At 38.3% G+C, this 24,573-nt stretch overlaps 1 pseudogene; it reads left to right on the top strand.

Moving 5' to 3' along the window:
* Positions 1-11,702: 11,702 nt before the first annotated feature.
* Positions 11,703-11,786, top strand: LOC139734750 (U6 spliceosomal RNA; annotated as a pseudogene).
* Positions 11,787-24,573: the final 12,787 nt, after the last annotated feature.

Raw genomic sequence — 24,573 nt, 5'->3', positions numbered from 1 at the left:
ATCTTGCATGCGTGGACACGTTTCCTTGGATACAGTTTCCCGACGTCCGTGGGTGATGAGATGTCGACAGATTAAACTTTCATCTTTCGATTTCGGTTGGGAGTTTTCAAACGCGCAATATTTCGTCAAGAAAAATAGAAAGACTGAAGCTCCAAAAGATGAAGCTAGATACATATATCTTGCTACTTCTTAGAAAAGAGACAGAGAAAAAAAGTGTGTGATTGGTGACGAGACAGCCTTGAAACCAAATATGCACGTACTGATGTCAAATCGTGTGTCAGAAGTCAAGATGTCCTTGACCATGATATGATAATGAACACAAGGGTATAGTAGGAATAAAGGAAGATGAAAGAAGGAGGTGGGCGTAAGGAGAGGGCAAAAGATGGTAACAAAGTATTGGCATAGAAACGTCTAGAACTTTGTATGTAGTAACACTCTTGTAAAGACATGGCATCACCAGTTTAGTCTTTATTGAAAAGTTATACTCTTATAAACCAAAAACACTAATTATTGTTACAATTAGAAATAAATAATTTTAACAGTGAAATTTTTGATTCTGTTGCTGTCCCCTTCCCCTCCCCCCCCTCTCTCTCTCTCTCTCTCTCTCTCTCTCTCTCTCTCTCTCTATATATATATATATATATATATATATATATACACGTTTATATAATATTTTTTCCTTTATTACTTATATGATTATATCATAATCATCTTCTACGAAAAATACAGATTGAAAAAATATTTGTGGAAGTCTTCAATTTCATATCTTTATACATCGAAATTGGCACATGTTATTATTTTTTTAGAAGTACATGATGATAACAATGTAACAACACATGGCAAACGAGCCACTATCATTCATTCATGGACACGGAATTCCCTGATGACTATGCGATTGAACATGTGAATGGAATTTGGCACAAATGCTGAAATGTGCACGATTGGTTCGAGGCACGTGCATCATCCTAATTATCATATGAATAGTTCTATAAACAAACATTAAAGGGGAAGGCTAGTAACTGATCAGTGGGAATCAGTGGAAATGCTGGGAGATGATTTTTCCAATCCTTATGGGCTTCATTCAAGAGTTCATTGTATATATATTGTTGTGTGAAAATGATTTGCTTCAGAATGGTCTCATATTCAAGTAATGTGCAGTTTAATGCTTCCAGGTTAGCGTCCCTGGTCAGTGACGGAGCATTAATCTGCACATTACTTGAATATGAGACCGTTCTGAAGCAAATCATTTTCACACAACAATAGATATACAATGAACTCTTGAATGAATCCCATAAGGATTGGAACAATCATCTCCCAGCATTTCCACTGATTCACACTGATCAGTTACTAGCCTTCCCCTTTAAGAAGGTTGACGAGGAATGGGAAGTGATTCTAAGGGAACACGTCACTAACGAGCTGCAAAATGCCTCCTCAAAAACGTACGGATCCCTACCAGTCTTTCTTTCATAATGCTGCATGTACATTCGACATCTTTTTTTTCAACGCACGCGTCAAGCAGACTCGTATAAAGCCCCCTCCTGGAGCGTTTGCCCAGGGTGTCGAGACTTGTGTCCGACTCTTTTTGCGTTGCGCGTGAGAAACAAAACAGAACAGAACGCAGCAAAACAAAGTAACGAACAAAATCAAAAGGATGGGAGGGATGTCTGAAGGCATATATTCCATGCACGGGGGCAGGCGGGTTCTGCAAGGATGCGTTCCCTGTTTTTCAGCCACTTATCACCGGGCAGAGAATTTTAAAATGACGTTCGCGAAGTCTGTTTCTGCATACTGATGACTGCGGACTAGTCAAAACAGAGGAACAGAACAGAAAAAAAAAAAAACAGAAGGGGGAACAAACAAAACTGACAAAAAAAGAAAGAAAGACAGATAGCAGTGTCAAAGATAGAGAGAATATTGTATGACACGTGATCTCCCCATACCTGATAATGGCGTCCTTTTCACATTGCTGTTCTGTGGCGTCATAGTTCTGAACTGTTATGGGATGCCATCTTATATTCCATTACTTTCTGTTCCATTTTTTTGTAGGAAAACAAAGTCTGCTCACTGTAAGCTAGTCGCAAAAGTAGGCAAGCTGCTGCTAGCATGCAAGAAATATCTCTGATGCGTGTCTGCTTTCACTCGCCACCTACTAATCGCGAAACCAATGCCTGCATGAACTGAATCAAACATTGTAGGCTTTTAGAGATTACTTTTTTGGTTAGGGAAGTACAGGTTCCAAAATGCATTTCTTAGTTGCTTATCAGAGCTAAATGTTCTTATTTGCAGAGAATATAAGCCACTTGTCATGTTGTAATTGTGTTATCTACACTTTGGGTAAACTGTAACGGGCTTGTTTGGAGAAAAAAAATCTACCGGTTAAGACATTTTCCCATTATTTTTCAAGCTACTTTGCAATGATCATCCGTCTTCAGATGTCAATCATCACTTTATCATAACTATTTCTTTCTTTGATGCCACCATGACAATCATTCCTATCCTCTTTGGAATATTATACAGGCTTATCATCGTGTCATCTGTACGCCTTTAATCCATGATGCTATTGCAGTTCAAATATTGTTTTTCGTACATTCTATAAAAATGAAATGGTAAATTAACATTTTAATGTTGTCCCTCCTCCAACCTTTCTGTAAATGCTAAATTTAACACTCAGAGTGTTGGATTTATCGTTTCTGAAATAGTAGTTCAGCATTCTGATTGTTGAATCTAACATTAACTTACGGTTGCATGAGTGACAACATTTGAATTGTCGATTTACTATTTCATTGTTAGAGTGTCTGAATAATAGTCAGATAGATGAAACATCATCAACAACAAATAAACATCACCGACTATCATCCTAGGTCCCGTTTCATAAAACTTGTTATCAACAACAACCGCCACATTTCTGTGACAAATTTGCTCTCAGCCAATCAGATGCAAGGATTTCATTAGCTTGTAACAACTATCGTAACTTGTTATAGATAACAAGTTTTGTGAAATGGGGCCCGAATCTTCACAACACTTAAATATCTCACGTGCTCATTGGAGTCGGGGACACATTGATTACAGAGATGTCTGGCCATGATTCTTATCACCAGTCCTCGATGCAAGGGTCGTTATTCGTTATTCATGACAGTGCAAAAGTATAATTTTTTAAATCCATTTTATGCCTCCCATAAATCTCTTGGTTAATGGTACAACACTAGCATATAAACCTTCTACTGGTGATCAATTAATATATATAATATATATATATATATATATATATATATATATATATATATATATATATATATATATATATATATGTATATATATATGTATATATATATGTATGTATATGTATTATATATGATTATATATATAATTATATATTATATATATATACATATATATATAAATATATATGATTATACATATATATACATATATTTGTATAATTATATATATATATATATATATATATATATATATATATATATATATATATATACATATATACCCGTATAGGGCCTTCCTCGACAGGAAGGTCCCCCCCTCTGAAACAGTTTGGATCCTCCGCCAGTCTCGTATTGGTCTGTGCATTTGTCTCTGTCCAATAAGGAACAAACAAAAGCAACATTAACGGTCTCTCATGAAAACAAACAAAACAAACTAAAAAATGACGTTGGTTCTATATTTGCCGTGGCTTATCTTGCTTTTTTTAAAGGTTCTCTGAAATACAAATGCATGTTGATTTGCGTTGATTTATGATACCCTCAACATCACCTTTGCGGTGAAATGAATGTCTAGGAACATTCCGTATAATCTTAACTAATTTTTCTTTTCTTTTTTTTTCAGATTACTTATATACGCCCACCAATAATCCTTCCATACCAATAATCCTGTTGTGGCCTCATCTGTCAATCATTGTAAAGTATTGATATGTTTAACAAAAGACATTGTAATGCACCTATCCCTCGACTCAGCATAACTTGCATGTTTCTGTGATGTTAATGCGACTAACATAAGACATAGCGTGTCATAAATATAGCCAAATTGTATTTTCTAACTAGAAACGAATTACGCTTTCTTATCAAGGAGTTACCAGTGACCCTCGGGCGTGGAAGGAGTAGGCCAAGATGTAATTACCAACATCCCAACTGCAAATGCAATCAAACAGAAGATGACATCTTGTCATCGCTCTGCTTAATTGCCAGCTCGGAGTGCGTAATTTTTGTCTTTTTAAAGGCATACCTTTCTCAAGTCATGTTAGTTTTTGTTGCCCCGACACACTTGTCTTCACGATTCAATCTTCTTCTACCAGGTTGGCCTTACTTGAATCTTCAGTAAATTCCTCACCACTTTCTGTACCAAAATATTCATATACGGGAATCTTCAGGAAATACCTCATATTCTCTGTACCAAAATATTTTCATGTCTCGATATCTATCATACAGGATACTTATGACGAACTGTTGACAGATTATCCTATGAATACACACACACAGAGACATACATACACAAGCACACACATTATACAAACGCCCATACGCGCGCACACACACACATACCATCACACAATCACAAACGCACACCCACCTAAAATTATATATTTCATAAATCATTGACACTATTTTCCCGAGTACCTTTTTTTTGTTTTCGCTGTTTGTTATCTGCTTTATTTATATTTATATTTGTTTGTTTGCTTTTAAAATGTCTACTTCATCTACCTTTTCTCAAGTGGAATATATAGGTGCAGACGAAGAGAAATAATGAATGCACATTCAGATAATAAATACTGAAGTATCTGTCTCTATCTATATCCGTGTAGTGGTTCATTGATTAGCGTCACTCTTAAAATGGCTATAGATTTACCAGAGGCATGGGCCTATAACTGTTGGAGAAAATCGCAATCCGTTGGCAGTTCATTTTTTCCGAGACATTCACGACGCTCCTATGACCGAACAACGCAGTCGCGTTTGATTGTTTGTTTGTTTGTTTGTTTTTTCGTTTTGTGTTCTGTTCCTTTCTTCTTTTTCATTTGCTTTAACATGTTTAATGTCTTGCCTATTCAATTGTTTAATTTTGCTGGTGCAAGATAATCGTTAAAGCGCTAAATTGACCATAAAGTATGTGTGTAAACTTCACTCCAATACTTTATACACTGGAAGTTATCAATTTAAAAATCAAACCATTATAATAAGCAACCGCCCGCACACACACAAAAAAGCAATGAAACAAACATTTTAATAACTCCCAAACCTTGCAGCCGAAATATTGATATCTCGGTTTGTGTTTAATACTAAGAAACGATCGAAAGATCGAAACTTGATTGGTAGACTATATTGACGTTGTTGTATAGGTCATTAGTCGTCCTGATTGTCGGAAGTATTGTACAATGACGATTTGATTTTCTTCTATTAAGACGGGAAGGGAGTGAAAGTCCACGCTAGTTAGGATAGCACTAAATCGACATTTAATTTCAGTTAATGATAATGGACAGTGAAAGCAAAACTAGTCTTTCCAATTTGCTACGAGGCTAAGAAAAAATTACAATAGACAGGCTCTTAAATAAACAATTACCAAAAAAAAAAAGAAGAAGGGTGAAAGCAACGCACCAGCGGACTACTCGGCAAGCTGCACGGCGTGGGACCTTCTACATCGGGGTGATTTATATATTTCACATTTGAGGCTCGAGTTTGCCAATCTCATGGGGGATAGCCTCACTTATCATTGGGTCTTTAACGAGGCATTCAGTCTCCGTTCGGTCCATCGGGCTGCAGCCCGGGGAAAACGGGAAGAAGCGCTGGTAAAATTGATTCATGATTATCAGGGGGAAATTTCGTGTACACCAGACCAAAAACTTTGTCATCAAAGACAATTGGGAAAAATTAAGATGGAAAGATCGCCAAAAGAGAAGAAAATAAAAGAAAGATATAGAATATTCTGCCTGCTGAATAACCTGGAATTTTACCCTCGGGGGAAAAAAACAATCACGTTGGCTGATGACGGCTTATCAAAATGAGCAACGTCTAAATGCGACGAAGGTATCATTACTGTTTTCAATATTAGTTTCCGGGGAACGATTATAATCATTAATGCCCCCGCTGCATAATATTGCCAACGAAGCATAGGAGCAGCGATGTGCAATAATCACCAGCAATACTCGACTGTGTGATATGATTCTTGTAAATTGTCGTCTTTCGTACGGTGTCGTAGTTCGAATTATGAGGAAAGTTCAGTGAGCGATATCAAATGTCAGTTTGAATACTTTCTTTAAGTGTATACTTGCTCATTAGAATTCTAATGAAATATGAGAAACTTGAAATAGGCCCACAGCTAGAAACTTTGAGGTTATGATTGGAATGGTGACATCGGGCACGGACATTTATTACTGCTGTTATCAACCCATAAGACAGATCTTATAAAATGGCATTGGGTTGGGATAACAATTGCCCGATTTGATGCCACACTCCAAAATTATTTCTGTAACATCCACAAGTTTTAGGAAAAAAACGTTAAAATTTTATAAAAGATGGGATTGTTTGTACATATTATTTTGTTGATGTGAATTTGTAGTGAGACAGACCAGCTGGTGCATATTTGAAGGATGATGACGGGATATTATAATGTACATATTTTTTGTTTTAATAGTTTGTTTTTTCTTTGTTTGCACGTTTTCATTTCCCATCTGACAAGATGGCCAAATTGTCAATCATTCAACTGCACTAGATGGTCTTCCATGGGGTTCAGATGTGAATACTTGATATCATGTGAGACGGACCACTTCCCGGCTAATGCACCCTATTCAGCTATTCTTTGCGATGAATAAATGAAGCGAGATCTCTTACTTGCGTATATGGGGGTGTGACTCTCAAACACGAAATCTTAATTTCATGTCCTATCTGAGGGACAGAGTGTTACCCCTCTACAAGAAGGGACGCCATGATAACACACATCACTTGGGTTAGAATCCGGGTGCGAAACCAAACCATTCGATTGAAAGGCATTATACCACCGACTGAGCCATATCTCGACGCCCTCGCTGAGCAACCAACAGCAATGGAGATGTGGGTTTAAGATTCGTGATGCAGAAGGTTCGTTAATCCGAAAACGAAATAAGATTCGTAATTCAGAAGGCTCGTTAGTTCGCACCAGACGAGCCTTATTTGATTTTCGGATTAACGAACATGGAAATATAAGTATATCTATCATATAACACTTATTGTTTCTTTAAAAATAAATTGCTATAAGTTTTGTTATTTGTATTATCTTGTCATGTTGTCAGCATACCTCAATTCACAAATACGAGCCAATTTGATAAAGTTTATGATAATCTAGCTCTTTGCTATTATGCTTGAAAGAATTTCGCATTTCTTTTTAACGTGTGAAACATAATATGTTCATAGTATTTCTTGTTTTTGCGACAAACGATGGATATATTCAATTCTAGCCACATGTAGCTATTTCCAGGAGGTGTCTGCCAGGTATTTTTTTTCCCCATGGCTTTACAATTTCTGCTTTTTCTTTTCTTGCGAAAATTGACCCTAAAACAATCATTTTCACAGGCCAAGGTGCTTGAATGACCTCTCTATACCCTGTACAAATAATTACTGGTAGCTCGTCTTTATTTTCTTTTAAACGTACATTCAAAGATATGTCTTCCTGAAAATTTATCTATTTGTCGAACCCGTATAACTTCTGTTCATTCCTTGAACACACTGGTATTCATAATTACGCATCTTTCGGTCTAATTGACGCACTTCAATTACAATCATCTTTCCTAGTGTACAGATGCTTCTGAAATTCACACACAGACATTAGCACTTGGCTCGTGACGTCACATCCGACTGCGCGGCATCCTGGTACTGACCTCTTGTTGGCCACGAGTGTTTTTTCTCGAATTCTTCCACATCACTAGTTGTGTACCTTTCTATACCGAATGGTAAGAATGGGATCTGGAAATACTTACCCTTATATAACTGTTTATTCCAATAGCTTTACGTGCCCAATAGAAATTTGTTTACAGCATAGCAGAAGCTTTGTCCCTTCTATAAGAAAACATATTAGCAAACAAACAAACAAACAGTGCCTATCCATCCCTGAGCTATCATCACAAATAGAATTCGTCCCCTCCGAGAGAAGTCAGGAACCACATGAAGCTCTTATGAAGTTTTCCATGATTTCCAAGAAAAACATAATGATATCGTTTGGAGAAACAACGACAACAACAACAACCTAAAAAGGGGAGTGAGTAAGATAGATAGATAGATAGATAGATAGATAGATAGATAGATAAATAAATAAATAGATAGAAAGATAGATAGAGATATATAGAGATATATAGAGAGAGAGATAGAGATAGATGAGAGAGAAAGAGACAATGATAAAGATAACGATAAAGATAAAGGTATAGATAAAGAAAAAGATAAATAGAGAGAGAGAGAGAGGGGGGGGGGGGAGGGAGAGATTACACAAAGAGACAGAGATTTCTCCAGAGGATAACTGAATCAAAATTGATGACTGGATATCTTCTGCCTATCTGTTTGTCTGTCTCCCCCTTCTCTCTTTTTTCTAATTCTCGCTCTGTTAGTCCGTCAATTTAGTCATCTGTCAATGCGAGGTCATTTTTCCGAGTTCACGTCGTTACGCCCTCTGAGTATTCTTCAGCATCGAAAACGACGCCGTGGTCCGTCGAAAACAATCTCGCCTGTATTCGACATTGAGACAGCAAATACGATACTACCATTTGCAACTCCAACGCATCCCTCGTATACATCAATATGACTGAACGCATGATGACGATAACAGATGTACTATACAGTAATCATGGAATGCTCCCTATAACGCGTAATATTTCGATCAGCCACCCACCCCTTACCGCTTCGCCGTGCACCCACCGACAGGTGATTTCCAGGTGGGCGTTTTCTTACGTACAGTTAGTCACCATCTTTCGAGAATCTTATCTATCTTATCTTATCACATTCGTGATGAATATTAAGATAAACATTTACCACGCATGCTTAAAGAGAAAAAAAAAAAGGAAGAGAGAGAAAAAGAAAAAGAAAAAGAAAAAGAAAAGCAGAAAATGGAATGGGGCTTTGATTGGTAATCATGATCATTTCACATGGATGACTAATAATAACACTGCAAGGAAAAGCAAATAAAACGACAAATTGATTATGCATACAAACATACACACACTTGTACATGTTGTATGGAGTTGCTAGTATAAGAAGAATTATAGAAAGCATATTCTGCTATCGAGTTCTTATACACGTAAATGCCAGAGGCATCATAATTTCTTTCTTTTAATTTCCCTTGTCCTTATCATGACATTATTGTTATGCTAATAATAATGATAATAATGATGATGATGATAATAATAAATATGATAATAATGATAATGATGATGATGATGATGATGATGATGATGATAATAATAATAATAATAATAATAATAATAATAATAATAATAATAATAATAATAATAATAATAATAATAACAATCCCATTTACGTCTCGAAGCAAAACTACTCATAAAGTGCAAAATGTAAATGAACGGAGGGTGTTTTCGTATCTTGTACCTGCGTGTGTGTATGTTATACTGTCCATCCCTCCTCGAATTTAGTGTGTGCCTATAATGTCGTACAATTTTAAGTTGTATCACCGATAACAGCTTTATCCCTACACGGTTCACACGCCTTGGAAAATCTTCTGCTTAATATTATCCATTGTTCACGCCCTTTTATGTCGTCTTTGTAATCAGCATCACGCAATGGGCATTGTACGTAGCTATGGCACTACATGACAGACCCCCCCCCCCCCAAGATGATCGTAAAAGACTATCTTGAAGTTGATGTAGACGTGTACGAGAGTTGACGTTTTACAACTGATGGGTGGATGGCAGTCCAGAAGATGCTCCCAATATCCATTCTCCTAATGATGCAAATCATGATGAATGCGCAGCTTGCGTCATTCCGTCATCTATTGCCGACAGACCACACGATTATGTGTGTTTGTTGTTGTTGTTGTTATTGTTATTGTTCTTGTTGTTCTTGTTGTGGCTGTGCTAATTATTGTTGGTGTATAGTTGAATTTGAAGAAGTCATCCGGGAATTCATATCTGAGACTCATTATTTCAAATTAGTAGATTACGCATCTTGGGGTCTCGCGTGGGAGGACATCTCCTCCAATTCCGCCCAAGAGGAGATGAGGCTGAATGACATGCACACATTATGTTATTTCCTATGATCTTATAGTTGACTCAGGGTGTAATCTTGAAGACGGGACATACATAGTGTGGGAGAAGGAAGGAAATTATGTGCATGAGAACACAGAAAAGGAGGAGCAGGAAAAGAAGATGAAAAGGGGTAGAAAACACCCAAAAGAGGGGGGGGGGGCGGGGGAGACTATAATTATGATTTTCTCTACGATTTTTTCTTGTGTACTTCACCCGAACAACGATGATGCGTTTGCACCTGTGTAACATATTCTTCATCGCAATATCGCAATTTACTGCATCATTTGTATACACACATGCATTTCCACAGACACAATTAAGAGCTAAATGCTTAAAACTAAATCCTAAGATTTATCTAGGATTGTTGTTGTAGAGTTTGGTTGCCAATGTACAGCGGTCACAGACACTAATTTGTGACCTTGAAGCTGAGGATATCTGTACTTCAGGATATGGTGGCTGTGTGACGTTCATTATTCCGATCATTCGTTAATCCGACATTGAAATAAGGTTAGTTATTCCGAAGGTTCGTTATTCTGAAAAAAACAGTGCACGAATGCCCTTTACCTAAATGTTCGTCAATCAATGATAATGATATTAATATGTAGGGGTCTTTAATCCAAATATTTGTGGTGTTATTCCGAAGGCTCGTTATTCCTACAGTTCGCTAGGCCGAAAATAAAACGAGGTTCGTCATTCTGAAGGTTTGTCAAGGCCGTGTCACACCTTTCCGGGCAATCTACGCGGGTTTGTTGCGAGTAGGGATTTTCCAGCACGCAGGAGAATTTTCCACGGGCGGACAAGAATGTTTGCGAGTTTCGCACTTGTGTCTTACATGCTAGACGCGTGCTACTTACCTTCTACTTGCGTGTATTCCGTGTGACCTGCGTGAGAGCTTTGAAACCGATCCGTTTTCTGTTACGAGCGACTTACGGGTACTGCGAAGTACCTGCGTTGGAGTTGCCTGCGAGGTGCTGCCGATAAGGGTCTCCTACTGGTGTTCTGCGTGTACCTCTGCGAGCGAACCCCCACGACTCACTCGTAACAAGTTTTGAGCATGCTCAAAGCCTTGTCATACCGTATCTGGGGAAGTTTTACGGGTTGACTAGCGGGAAACATGTGCTATCCGGAGCTCTCCGCAGTTGGTCAGCACCTGACAGTACCTAGCGCGTATCTCGCCCGTAGTTGCCCGGAGGTGCGCACGCAAGTCCTATTTACCCGCAGCCAAGTGTTGAGCGTGACCAAAACTTTTTCCGGGTGAGTCGCGGGGATTGCCCCGCAGAGGTCCACGCAGAACGCCAGTAGGAAGCCCTTAGCGGCAGCACCTCGCAGGCAACTCCCACGCAGGTACATCGCAGTCCCCGTATGCGGCTAAGATAATGAAATTCTGTGGGACTTCTGCCATTCCTTCAGAGGAATTCCTTCACTGAGTTGTCAGTTCCCAAGCGCCTGGCACACAGGTCACACAATATACCCGCAAGTGGACAAGAGAAATCTTGAACACGAATATTAAAATTGGAACGATACAGAGAAGATTAGCATGGCCCCTGCAGCAAGGATGACAGGTTGACCAAGCGGTGGTCACGGACGCCGGACGTGTCCACCTCTAGCTCCGAACTTGGAATCTCTGTTATTTGGATAATTTTGATATTTTGATATTTTGGACTCACTTTGCATGTTTTTGGGGCATAGTTGAGGCATATGGAATATACGTCTTTCTAGAAGCACGCCGTCGAACAGTTTTAAGGTAAGCAAACATCCGGAATTTCGCACTTCGCACCAATATAGATATAACTCAACTTTCCCGCCATTTGGCGTCTTGTGAAACCATGGCGGTGGCTGCCGCCTCACGAGAATACGATAGAGCTGTAGACCCCAAAGGGGCTTTTGACCCCAAGGGGACAGACAGCGACACTAGCTATGATAAAGTTCATGAAGAAGATTACAGAGTTGTTTCAGGCAGGCGTAAGAAACGAAAGTACAGAGAAGGCTCAAGTACGGTGGAAGAGATAAGCACCAAAAGGGACTCTATGTCAAATTCCACAGATTCCGAAACGGACTATGACAATTACGAAAACGTCTTTCGTACGCCAAAAGCAAATCCTCCAGATCTGAAAGTGTTTATTACCCCCATCGAGCGTTCCAAGTCTCTTCGCAACATAAGTTTACTGGTAATTGCCAAATCAATCCAAAACGTGTCAGGAAGCCCGCCAGAATTCATGAAAAGTATGAACGCAGGAATCTTAGTTAAATGCCGCAACGAAAAACAACTCAGACAAATTTCCGATATTCAGCAAATCGGTAATGTCCCGGTCAAAACACAAAAGCATCAGAGCGCCAAAGGAGTTATCTCAGGGGTACCCATTGAAATGGGAGAGGAAGAGATCAAGTCAGAACTAAAAAGACAAAAAGTGATTAATGTAAAGAGAATAACTAGAAAAACCTACAACCAGGAAAAGAAAGATACTTTCTACACCCCAACACGCAGTGTCATTTTAACATTTGACTCAAAACAAATCCCTGAAGAGGTAATTCTCTGCTTTCAATCATTTAATGTAAAACAGTGGATTCCACCTGTTGTAAGATGCTTTAAGTGTCAGCGTCACGGTCATACGGCAGCCAACTGCCGTTCAAAGACCCGATGTGTCAGATGTGGGGAATCTCACTCTTTTGAGGAATGTCCCAGAAAAGAAAATCCCAAATGTGTTAACTGTGGCGACGACCACTCGGCGGCTTACAATGGATGTAAGATGATAAAGAGAGCGAAAGAAATACAAAAGCTAAAGACGGTACATAGTTTGTCATACGCCGAGGCCGCAAGAACGTATCGGGCAAAAGAAGAACAAACAAAAGAAAAGACACAGAAAACTCCTCTTCCCAATCGAGTGAGCTACGCCTCAGCGGCAACCATGGCAACCAATAGTGGCAATCTGCCGGTAGCCGGTGCCGAAGGGTTGGCAAGAACAAAACCACAGAAACAAACGGCGCCACGCATTCTCCCATCTCTCCCTTCCAGTACTGTAAGCCAAGCTGTTGAAACTATCAGCAATCTGATGGTGGGAACAGACAGAAAAACAGATACAAATAAGGGTAATGTAGTGGAAAGCCAAACATCGAACTCAACTACTGACAAAACGGAACAAAAAGGAAATCCACCTGGAAGTAACTTTCTTGTGAATGCTTCAAACGAGGAAATAATTTCCTTTGTGGTCAAAATTGTTCTAATTTTCGTAAGTGAACAAACGGAACCAGAGATACTCGCACTCATTCGTTCTCTTGTGGAACAGGTATTGATCGAAAGATCAAAATGCAGCAGTTAAACAGAAACCTTTTCATGACTGCGCTGGTCATTCTCCAGTGGAACGCCCAAGGGATGAATGCTCATGGAGGGGAATTGATTAGATATATAAATTCTGAACATGTAGGAGTAATTCATTTGATATGTATACAAGAATCTTGGTTTGCGGAAAATACTGAGTTAAATATTCCCCAATACACCACACTGTCAAGAAACAGAAAAAATGGACAACGTGGTGGAGGGGTAACTATATACGTTCATGACTCAGTAAGTTTTGAGGAGGTTCGAATTTACGAAGAAATAGAGATGCAACTGATTGATATATATTTGGACGATTATGTGTTGTCGGTAGTGAATTATTATAATCCTTGCAAGAAATTGAATGATGATACTCTGAACATGTTACTTTCGAAGGTGAGAGATGTATCGAAAGTATTGATAGTCGGTGATTTTAATTCTCATAATGTATTATGGGGTAGTTTACGAACAGATCTCAACGGTAAATTACTTGAAAAGTTTATGATGTGTAATAACTTAGTTGTTTTAAATGATGGTTCTGGAACAAGACTGGATAGTCACACCGGCAAGACATCTTGTTTAGATCTGTCTATCACATCGGCAACCCTGGCCGGTAAATGCATGTGGCAAGTGTTAACAGAATCACTTGGAAGTGATCATTATGTAGTATGCACTCAGTTATACATTAGCGCAAATCCTTTTCATTTACGTGAAATCAACACAGGAGGCGAAAACCAATCTTTCAGAAAGATCAACTGGAAGAAATTTGCCTCCTTATGTAATGATCAGTTAACTGTTGATTGTGTTGACAAATTCGAGAAAGACGCCTCTTCAACAACGTTGTTTGAAGAATTTATGGTACGCTTAACCAAAATATTAGGAATATCAAGCTACCGCCCAAAAGACACAAAGCGCAACCCTGTCCCATGGTGGACGAAGGATTGTACGGACAAAATAAAACAGAGAAACAAAATACAGAGAAAGTTAAGGAGACAATGGTCAAAGGCTTTGCAAAACGAATTCATACAAAGGAAAGCAGAAGCCCAGAGGACCATCCGTAAAGCCAAACACGACTACTGGCAGTCCTTCAGTGCGAAACTAAACCGCTTCTCCTCAGTTTCAAAGGTATGGCAAACAATAAAGAGGTTAAACGGAATACCTGTGAAACAAAAAAACATGCCTGCTTTACACTCCGAAGAGGACATTATTATCAACGATAAATGCAAAGCACATGTTTTAGGAAAATATTTCGGTAGTGTAGGCGGGAAAGAGGAAAATGATGAGAATTATAAGGATATATGTGAAGTTTGGGGATCGGTGAGGACAGATTCTGACAGCAGTCGTGAATTAGTTTATAATGAACCTTTTCAGTTCCGGGAATTAGAGAGAGCACTTAGTTCAAGAAAAGGCACAACGCCTGGATTGGATGGAATAGGATATGAGGTTTATTGCAACATGCCCATACATTCTAAAGAACTTTTACTGTTAATTTACAATCGAATTTGGGAAACTGGTCTTATACCACAAGCATGCAAACACTCAATTTTGATCCCAATCCTGAAAGCAAATAAACCCCCCACAGAATTGAGTTCTTACCGACCAATTACATTATTACCCTGTTTTATGAAAATTATGGAAATTATGGTTAAAGAGAGGATAAACTTCTTGGTGGAAAAGAATGATTTATTATCTCCGATACAGAGTGGATTCCGTAAAGGCAGAAGCTGTGTGGATAATATAATTCACCTGGAAAATGAAATACAGAAAAATTTGAAAGTGAGTATTAAAACAGTCGCAGTATTTATTGATCTAGTTAAAGCATATGATAGACTGTGGCCCGAAGCCGTCCTGGTCAAACTGTGGAAGGCAAACATTCGAGGGAATTTGCTACATTTTATAGCAAACATGCTGTCAAAGCGCACCTTTCAGGTGCGTGTGGGCAATGCATTATCTGAAACAATGGAGATGGTTAACGGATTACCCCAAGGAAGCCCTTTGAGCCCCATTCTGTTCAACCTGATGCTCAGGGATATTCCAGTTGGGCCTAACCCCAAAGTCCTATTATACGCCGACGATTGCGTAATATGGCAATCAGGTAACGACATCACCGAGGTTGTGTTATGCTTACAAGAATACTTGAATATACTTAACGAGTGGTTCAAAAGATGGGGCATGCTCATCTCATCCCCCAAAACAGTGCCAATACTGTTTTCAAGATCCAACAAAGAAGAGCCCATTTTACTCTATCTAGACAAACAACCACTTATTCAGAGAAAAGAACACCGATATCTCGGAGTTATTTTAGACAAGAGGTTAACGTGGAAATCTCATATACAAGACGTAGCATGTAGAAGTAAAAAGAAAATAAATATACTTAAATGTTTGGCATATGTAAAATGGAGTGGTGGAATAAAGGATTTGATAACAGTTTATAAATCCCTTATTCTTTCTTTATTGGATTATGCATGTGAAGCATATGACTCGGCATCTGATTTTGTCAAAAATATACTCAATTCAGTTCAATATCAGGCTCTGACAATATGTTTGGGTAGCAAAGTCGGAACCTCCCTGAGAACTCTCCAAACAGAGTCAGGAGAGATGCCCTTAGATATGCGGAGAAAATTGCTGAGTGCAAGGTATATCAAGAGAATTGAAACAACTCCCGACCACCCCTTGCTGGAAGATGTAGGGGACTGTTGGCAATATAGATTTTATGATAACAAAACTTGTTCAAGTAACTCCTTTGGAAACAGGATAAAGCAGATGAAAGAGGAAGTCTACCTCGATATGCCTGTTGAGCAGGTAACTCCTTTAACTATCCCACTTTGGCAAATCCCAAAAGTGAATGTCTCAACTGAGTTAAGTGGATTAATATCGAAGTCAGATAATCCATTGTTTCAAAATCAAATGAGTTTAGAAATTACACAAAAGAAGTGGAGTCACTACTTGCATGTATACACGGACGGATCCAGAAGTCAAACAGGCATAGTGGGAGCTGCTTTTTTCGCACCCTATTACAAATACAGTGAATCGAAAAGACTGCAGGATTTCACGTCATCATATAGGTCGGAACTTGCTGCAATTTTTATGGCATTAACCTGGTTGAGACAACTTAGTAATGTGTATACAGGAGTAGTAATTTTTACTGACAGTTTAAGTGCTCTCCGGGCCCTTGAAACATGTAAATTCGAAGATGCTTTTGTGAAAGAAATACACGTTCTTTCGATGCACCTGCTGTTCAGGGGTATGATAGTACACTTTGAATGGGTGCCCGGCCACTGTGGCATCACGGGCAATGAGACAGTAGATAAAGCGGCAAAAACAGCCCTACAAGAGAAACATATCGGAATCAATAATGGACTCAACAAGATGGAAGTTAAATGTGTTTTGAGTAGTTATTTTAACAAGAAGTGGCAAAAAAGATGGGAAGAAACACAGTCCCCTTTAAAAGAAGTACAGAAGTATGTAAGTGGAAAATATGAATGCAGATTAAAAAACAGGAAAGAACAAATACTTATTCATCAAGTCCGTATGGGTAATATTGGACTGAATTATGATAAGTGGAAAGTAAATTTGCATGAAACAGGCAAGTGCCCCTATTGCCCCGAAAAGGAAAATTTAAGCCATTTTTTATATGATTGTCCGAAATATTTGATAGAGAGAGCCATGTTGATCGCAGACATTGGAGGCAAAGATCAACGGGATATCAGAAAAGTATTATCCACAAAAAATGTTGATCATTTGAGGGCATTAATCTCATATGTGAAGAGAACAAGAAGGTTTTCTAAAAGACTTATATAAGTCTTCTAGAGTTATACAGATAATTATCTTTTGAGTTTTATTTAATTTAGATTTGCACACTGCACAACCGGATGTTTGCTTATTACATAATGAAAAAAAAATGAATTATTGTAAATCATATGTTTATTTCATGGAAAGTATATATGAAATAATATTATAATTTTGATGTTTATATATCGTATTCGGGAGTCTGCTTGTGCACCATATATGCGTTGGGCAGAGGGTCCTGAGTGCGGCAAATGAGGGATCTAGGTCTGTGTGCGCGACCGAGAAGCCTGCTCAATGTAACGAGCCGGGCTGATCAGAGTTTGCCATCAGCATGCACCAGAACTTATTTGTCCCAACCGTATAACAGCAGACACATAGCGCGCATAAAAATGATAGTAAAAAGTTATAATTTTTATTGATTTATTATATGTAAAATAATTATATTATAAAGATAAAGGCGTAAATATTCATATTTGAATGACGCGCCTCAAATACAAAAACAACAACAACAACAACAAGTAGAACTAAAGTAGAACGCGTCCAGCAAGTAAGGCACATGCACTGACTCACTCAAATCCTTGTCCGCCCTCAGAAATTGTCCGGTATGCTGGAAAGTCCCCACACGCAGCAAGCCCGTGTAGCTTGCCCGGAAAGGTGTGACAGGGCCTAAACATGGTTGCGGGTAATAAGATTTGCACGTCCGGGCGATTACGGGTGAGATACGTGCTAGGTACTGTCACGTGCGAGTCATCTGCGGGGATCTCCGGGTAGTAAAAAATGTTCTTCGCAAGTCGCACGCAAGGCTTGCCCGGAAAGGTGTGACACGGCCTTCAATCCGAATTGAAAAGAAAAGAAGAAAAGAACCTTATTTCGTTATCAGTTTAGCGAACCGTCAAACAACGAACCTTTATTTTTCAGCTTCGGTTTTTACCTGCGGAAAATAAAATAACCTTATCCTACTTCCGAATTAACAAACTTTGGGATAAAGGAACCTTATTTAATCTTCGAAATTACGAAACTTTGGAATAATGAACTGTTACCATCCTCGTGGCTGAGCAGTAAATTTCAAATTAGCCTCTACACCCAAACGACAATGATAATTATGATAATATAATACCTCCTCAAAATGCAAATGATCTGGGAGGTCGTTGTTAAAGGACAACTCAGGACCAGTGAAAAGTTAGTCTGGAAAATATATTTATTGATGTACAATTCTATAATGACAACCGTGAAGATTTCATCAAAATCAAATACAGATTAGGACATGTCACTTATGAAATTGTGTTTTTTTTTATTCATGTTTTTCTAAACTGTTCCAAAGCAGTCAATATGAATGCGCAAATGATGAGCTGATGATGTCATTGCATCACAATAAATTGATTGTTTACACTCACACAAAAAACAAAGACTGACGAACAATCAATTTCCTTCTACCAGAGTGTAAAATATAATGCTGCATAAAATACAATGTGAAATGTTATGTTATGTTACATATTTATGGCTAAACAACTTCAGAATAATGATCACCTAGATAAACTAGAATTGTGACAGGGGCATAACTCGAATATTCAAGATTTTGTGAACAAAATATAATGGCAATAGTGAGGCGGTGACATCATCAACTGACTCATTTGCATATTCAAATTGACTGTTCAAGAACTGTATTGCACCTTAGTACCTAATAACTTAATAAACTTCATGATTATAAGACTTCAATCATTCTAAAGATATTGACCGAATTTTCGGCGTTTTGCTTATTATATGATATAATTTTTTTTCCAGACTAACCTTTAACTGGTCTGGAATTTACTTTTTAAAGCAAGGGTCGACAAGCGTTATACAGTCGCGTGCTTCTAATGTGTTCAAACAGGTCGACTAGATTTAATGTAGGTCTGTGATTAGGCAGGCAGAGAAAAACCTATGAATAATAAAAGAGTTCAATTTCTGGAAATTTTTCCGCTTGCCCACTTGAGGTTGAAATTGCTATAGGAAAGTATTGTCGTCCAAGCATGAAAGTGAACGTGGACACGAGAATAGCTTTCCGGAGCAGTTCTTTTTTTTTTTTTTTTGATATTTTGTTTTCAGTAGCTTTCATTTTTCATGAACTCGGCCGGCAGTCTTAAAAGCAGATGTCTCATTACACATCCTAAATAAAAAGAGAATTTCCCTTTTGGGAAAACGTCGCGGCGTGTACGCAAGTCGTGAACCCCCTTAACTTCATGTTATTAAAAAGAGCACCACATGTGTACATTAAATTTTAATCAGTTTTAGCTGAAATTCCTTTTTAACAATTCGTTTATAATCAATTTAATTAATCCATAGAAAGGAAACTTTTTTTTGATGCTGCTGGATGTCATGGGATCTGGATGCTGGGTATAAAATAATGGAGTGCAAAAAAAAAAAAAAAGAACAGCGACAGGGACCTTTAATACACCCATACTTTCCTTTCCTTTTTCTTAAAGCTGTGCCGACATTATAGCACCATGTAAGATAGGGCGGTCCACGGAAATAATCTGACATGAATATTTGCATTTGTAATAGCACGCTTGAGAGGACCACCGGGCATCGGGGAAATTACCGCAGGCATAGCGTCACCGGAAAATGCACAAGGAAAATAGTAGGACTTCCCACGAGTACTCGAAATATAAAATGACCTCGCAGCTTCGAGAATCAATTAACAAAATCAGGTTTACCATGGGTGAGAGCGATTAGTGAGCGGTGAATTCGGCAATGGAGTTGTAGACGGGAAGCACTTGACGGTAACTCAATCGCGTTTGAAAAACAGAGGTGGAAATCTCCAAGGCGATGCTTGGAGTACTTGGCCAGTTCGAATCGGGATGAGTTCAAGCGTGGGACTCGCTTAGTTCAGTTCGGGGTGGCCTTTATGAGTGGCGGGGGCGACCTGTCGAAGTTGTGAAACCGAGTTTTCACTCATGCTCGCCGGCCGAGGGGGTACCTTCCGATCTGGGTCTTACTTGACAAATTTCTTGTCAACATTGATGTTAAATAAGCCCGTTCACAGTTAGAACCAATCTGCAATGATCGCTGGAACCACGGACTTTTATACAAAAGCTGGAATGATCTGTTAGTAGGGCAGATGAAAACAGCCAGGCAGAAAGTGTCAATTTACATGAAATTACACGCTGTACTTCATAAGTGTCTTTTGGTAATTTAGTTGAAAAGAATACACAATCTCCCGTATACATTTGCATATGCACCTGGTTCATACATTAGCATTTATTGCATTTTATAACTCCTCTCAAGAACTATCCAGTTTTTCAATACCTAGATTAAGAACCAATTTAAAGAGAAGAATATGACCTTTATCTGTACATGCTCAGATTGCAACCGTGAACTGGCTTCTCCTTGCAAGGAAGACTCTATGTGACCGTGCATCACAAAACGAACAAAAAGTCGCACGCAGTGATTTTGTGTGAGGACTGAAAATAGGTGAAATGGGTCAACCTAACCGATCTTTTCATAATTTCTGAAAGAGCAAGTCTTCTTCTACATTATGTTAAAGTTTGGGATCATAAAACAACCAGGAACTTGTGTTTTCAGGAGTTTTTCCTCAAACACTTTTTGGTGGAATAGTGTGATCAGGTGTTTCTCACAGAGCCCTCTTTTCATCTCCTAAAAACGCTGTCGATACTCTTCACTTTCAACTCCAATAACTTTGGAAAGAATGATGCTGATGCATTGAAAGTTGGCTTTGATAATTTACAGAATGTCTTAATAAAGCATGCTCAATTTCAGCTTAATCTGATGATCCTTTTATTGATGTTGCTCTGGTGGCCAACATCCTGTTTTTAGTTCCATTCATCCCACAGCTAGCACGGCTTGGTAAAGATTAATTGCTTGAATAGACCCTGTACTTCAAAGCCTGTTTTCTCAATTCACACTTTCCAGAATGTGTCCTTTCTTTCCAATATTTAGATAGGTTAGGAGAGTCCATTTGAATTGAGTTGTACATCATTTTAAAGCTTAGACTCTGTTCTTTCAGAATCTGCTCTTAACTGAAAATCCATGTCTGGCGACTTTTTGTTGGTTTTGTGATGCAGGGTCACCTATAGAGTGATATATTATATATTTATACAGGTGTATTTACATATATACGCACAATACCATTATAGTACACATAAGATAAATAAATTCTCAACAATTTAATTGGGGAGGGGGAGGCCGTCAGTTGAAAAGCACAATTTACTCTCGGGACTCAGCGATGCCTCCATACATTAATGACTTTCACTTTTTTAAAACAATTTCACGATAATTATGTTCTCTTGGAAAAGTACGATGAAGACAGAATAGAATAATCCGTGTCAGCTGTATCGGTTCCTGCTATATCGATGGATTCTTGTCCATTTTGATAGCTATAGATCCAAGTTGTGTAACTGCAAGCATAAACATTATTTTCACTTTTTTTATCATTATTATAGGTTTTCCCGGCCAATTTCGTACTTGTGTCAGTCCAATTCCTAATTGCTGCATTCAATTTAGCAAAATTTAGCGTAGATGACATGTTCGGTAGTTCAATTTTATGATCTCTTCATTCAAATTCATTTTGGAGCATTCAAATTACCTTTAGCGTCATTCTAATTAACACTTTTTCAATTGAAATTCGTAAAACTAGCACCATTTCGTTATTCGTTCATTCAATTTAGAATGATATAGTCACGTGATCACGGACATGCCGCACTCGTTCATTCAAATTCATTTTTGGGCATCCAATTTAACATCTTTTGCAGTCAATTTAGCACGCATGTTTATGCTTTGGTTCTTTCTTTATTTTTTTTTTGTCAACACAGTTACTGTTTTGCAAGCGTCATTACATTTCATATTTTCGTACTTATTTGAAAGATTTTGGCAACAGGTTTTTTTTTTTTCTTCAATGTGCTTAGTGATTCTTCCAGTCCGAAGATTTAGTGCATCATGTGGCCACAACTTATCTGGCCGTTGAGTGCTTTATTCCGAGTGTGTCGGCCAGTTCTAGGAAGTCAAGGTTATGATCATCAAATGTTTCTATAATTCTTTTTCTGTCTTCTTGAGAAATACGTCTGTATCTAATTTGTGCTGTCATGACTGCAAGAAGATGAAGTTAGTATTGGTACATGTAGGCCTAAAATGACATGTATGAAAGAAAAGGGGCGTTACAGAACAACAAACCCGAGTTATGTATGGTAAAAAATATGATACTTTTACTGCTTAACAGTGCGTGGATGAAACAAAAAGTCACATAGAAATACGCGTTTAAATGTTATCACCTTTTCAAAAGAGAAATAACATGACGTTAATTTGAATGAACATGTTAGGAATTTGACTGCCCATACGCGAAATTGAATGACTGAAATACCCCTTTCGGCCAGTGTTGGCGAATTTGAATGACTGAAGAGCACGTGCCAATTTGAATGCTCGTTTTACGAATTCGAATGGCACATGTGCAAATTTCATTGATCGAAATGCTAAATTGAACGACCAACTTGCAATTTTGAATGACAGAATGTGCAGTGACGAGGATTTTCGCTAAATTGAATGAACCTTTTATCAAATGGACTGACAAAAGTGCGAAATTGGCCGGGAAAACCTATATTAATATCAATGCAATTATTACTATCATCATCAATGGGGCTTTTAAGCATTGACATGCAGTTGTAATATTTATAAACAAAACGAATGATATAACAAAAACAGGATAACAATAAAATTCTTTCCCCCCAAAGCGTTGCTTTCCTACGTTAAACATGACGCAATGGAAAACAATAACAAGGAAAACGAAATAAAACCAAGAGAAAACAAAATAAAAACATAGAACGGAAAACTGTTATCAAGTCTGGTAGCGTTCATAACAGATTAGAAGTGAAAGGGTCGTCTGGGGTTCAAAGGTCACTTTCAGGGGCAGCTATACACAATGTGGTGACAACATGATATTCTTCTTGACTAGGGATAAGGAATATAACATCACATGATGCTATGTTTTGTCAGTGCATACAGGCTGCCTCTCTCCTTTCTTATTCATCAGCACATTCCAACACGCACTCTTCGATCATCTTTCAGTCAACACAAAAAAAAAACCAAACAAACCGTAACCCTGGTAACCAAGACTTTACATCGTTACCTCCCACACTTTGGAGTTCACATCCCCTTTACAATTAGGAGACTATCTTTCCTTGATCCTTTCAAGACGGCTGTGAAAACATATATTTATTAAGACATTTATGATTGTTTTTTTATGTGAGGTGCTTAGAGAAAAGATGACCAGCATGTGTTTTGTGAATGCGAAACATAATACTAATTATTGTTTTCTATTCCTGCTGAAAAAGAAGAGGAAGAGGAAGAAGCAGAAGAAGTAGAGAACTCACAGAATGAGATGCTGATACAGAATATTATTGGCAGAGGGGGTAAAGGGAGTGGGGTAGGATGGGGTAGAGTGGGGGAGAATTCAGAGTGTATCCTCACCTCCGTTGTCGAATCGTCAAATTGTCATTAGATTCCGCAACGCTTAAATACGAAACTCCGGTGACAGAAGTTGGATGATCGAAGATAGATGAATACATGAATAATTTTGATTTGTGCTTAAAGTTGGAAAACAGAGATCCTGGAGGGAGGCAGGGGGTGGGGGGGGGGGGGTCTAAATATATCATCGGATATGTGTTGCATACAATGTCAAATTATATAGGCACCTAAACTACATGCTTTTGTAAACAGAGCATAATCAGACATATCGGATGATGGAGTCACAAGATTCCCATAAATTTGCACACACACACACACACACACACACACACACACACACACACACACACACACACACACACAAATACCATCGAATCCATATTCTTTTTGGAGCGATGATTTGAATAGTTAACTCTTTCCCACTTAAAGCTAAACACGAGTATGATGATTTGATGCGATGGATACATCGCTTGATGATTTGAATCAAGAAGATGGAACTTTATAATAAACGAACAAGAATGTATCTAGTTCACGTTAACTTTGACAGCTATCTCATTGTAAAGGAATTTGTGGAAGAGCCTTGCCGTGAATGAGGAGCTACCTGACTGATAAGAAAAAAAAACAATTTCTTCTATAGAAGGTATTACTTCTAATAATACTTCACTTTCTTTTATTCTCTTCGTTGATGAAACTGACGTTCTTTGTGCTCATAATGATATCGATATTTTTATTTGCATTATACAGAATTGGGAGAAGGTAACTGAATTGGTTAGAGCTAATAAGTTATAACTGA

The sequence above is a fragment of the Diadema antillarum genome, unplaced genomic scaffold, assembly GCF_040938485.1.
Source record: "Diadema antillarum isolate AM-2024a unplaced genomic scaffold, OU_Dant_1.0 scf00000026, whole genome shotgun sequence".
Classification (NCBI taxonomy): Eukaryota; Metazoa; Echinodermata; class Echinoidea; order Diadematoida; family Diadematidae; genus Diadema; species Diadema antillarum.
This window is presented reverse-complemented; position numbering and strand designations above follow the sequence as displayed.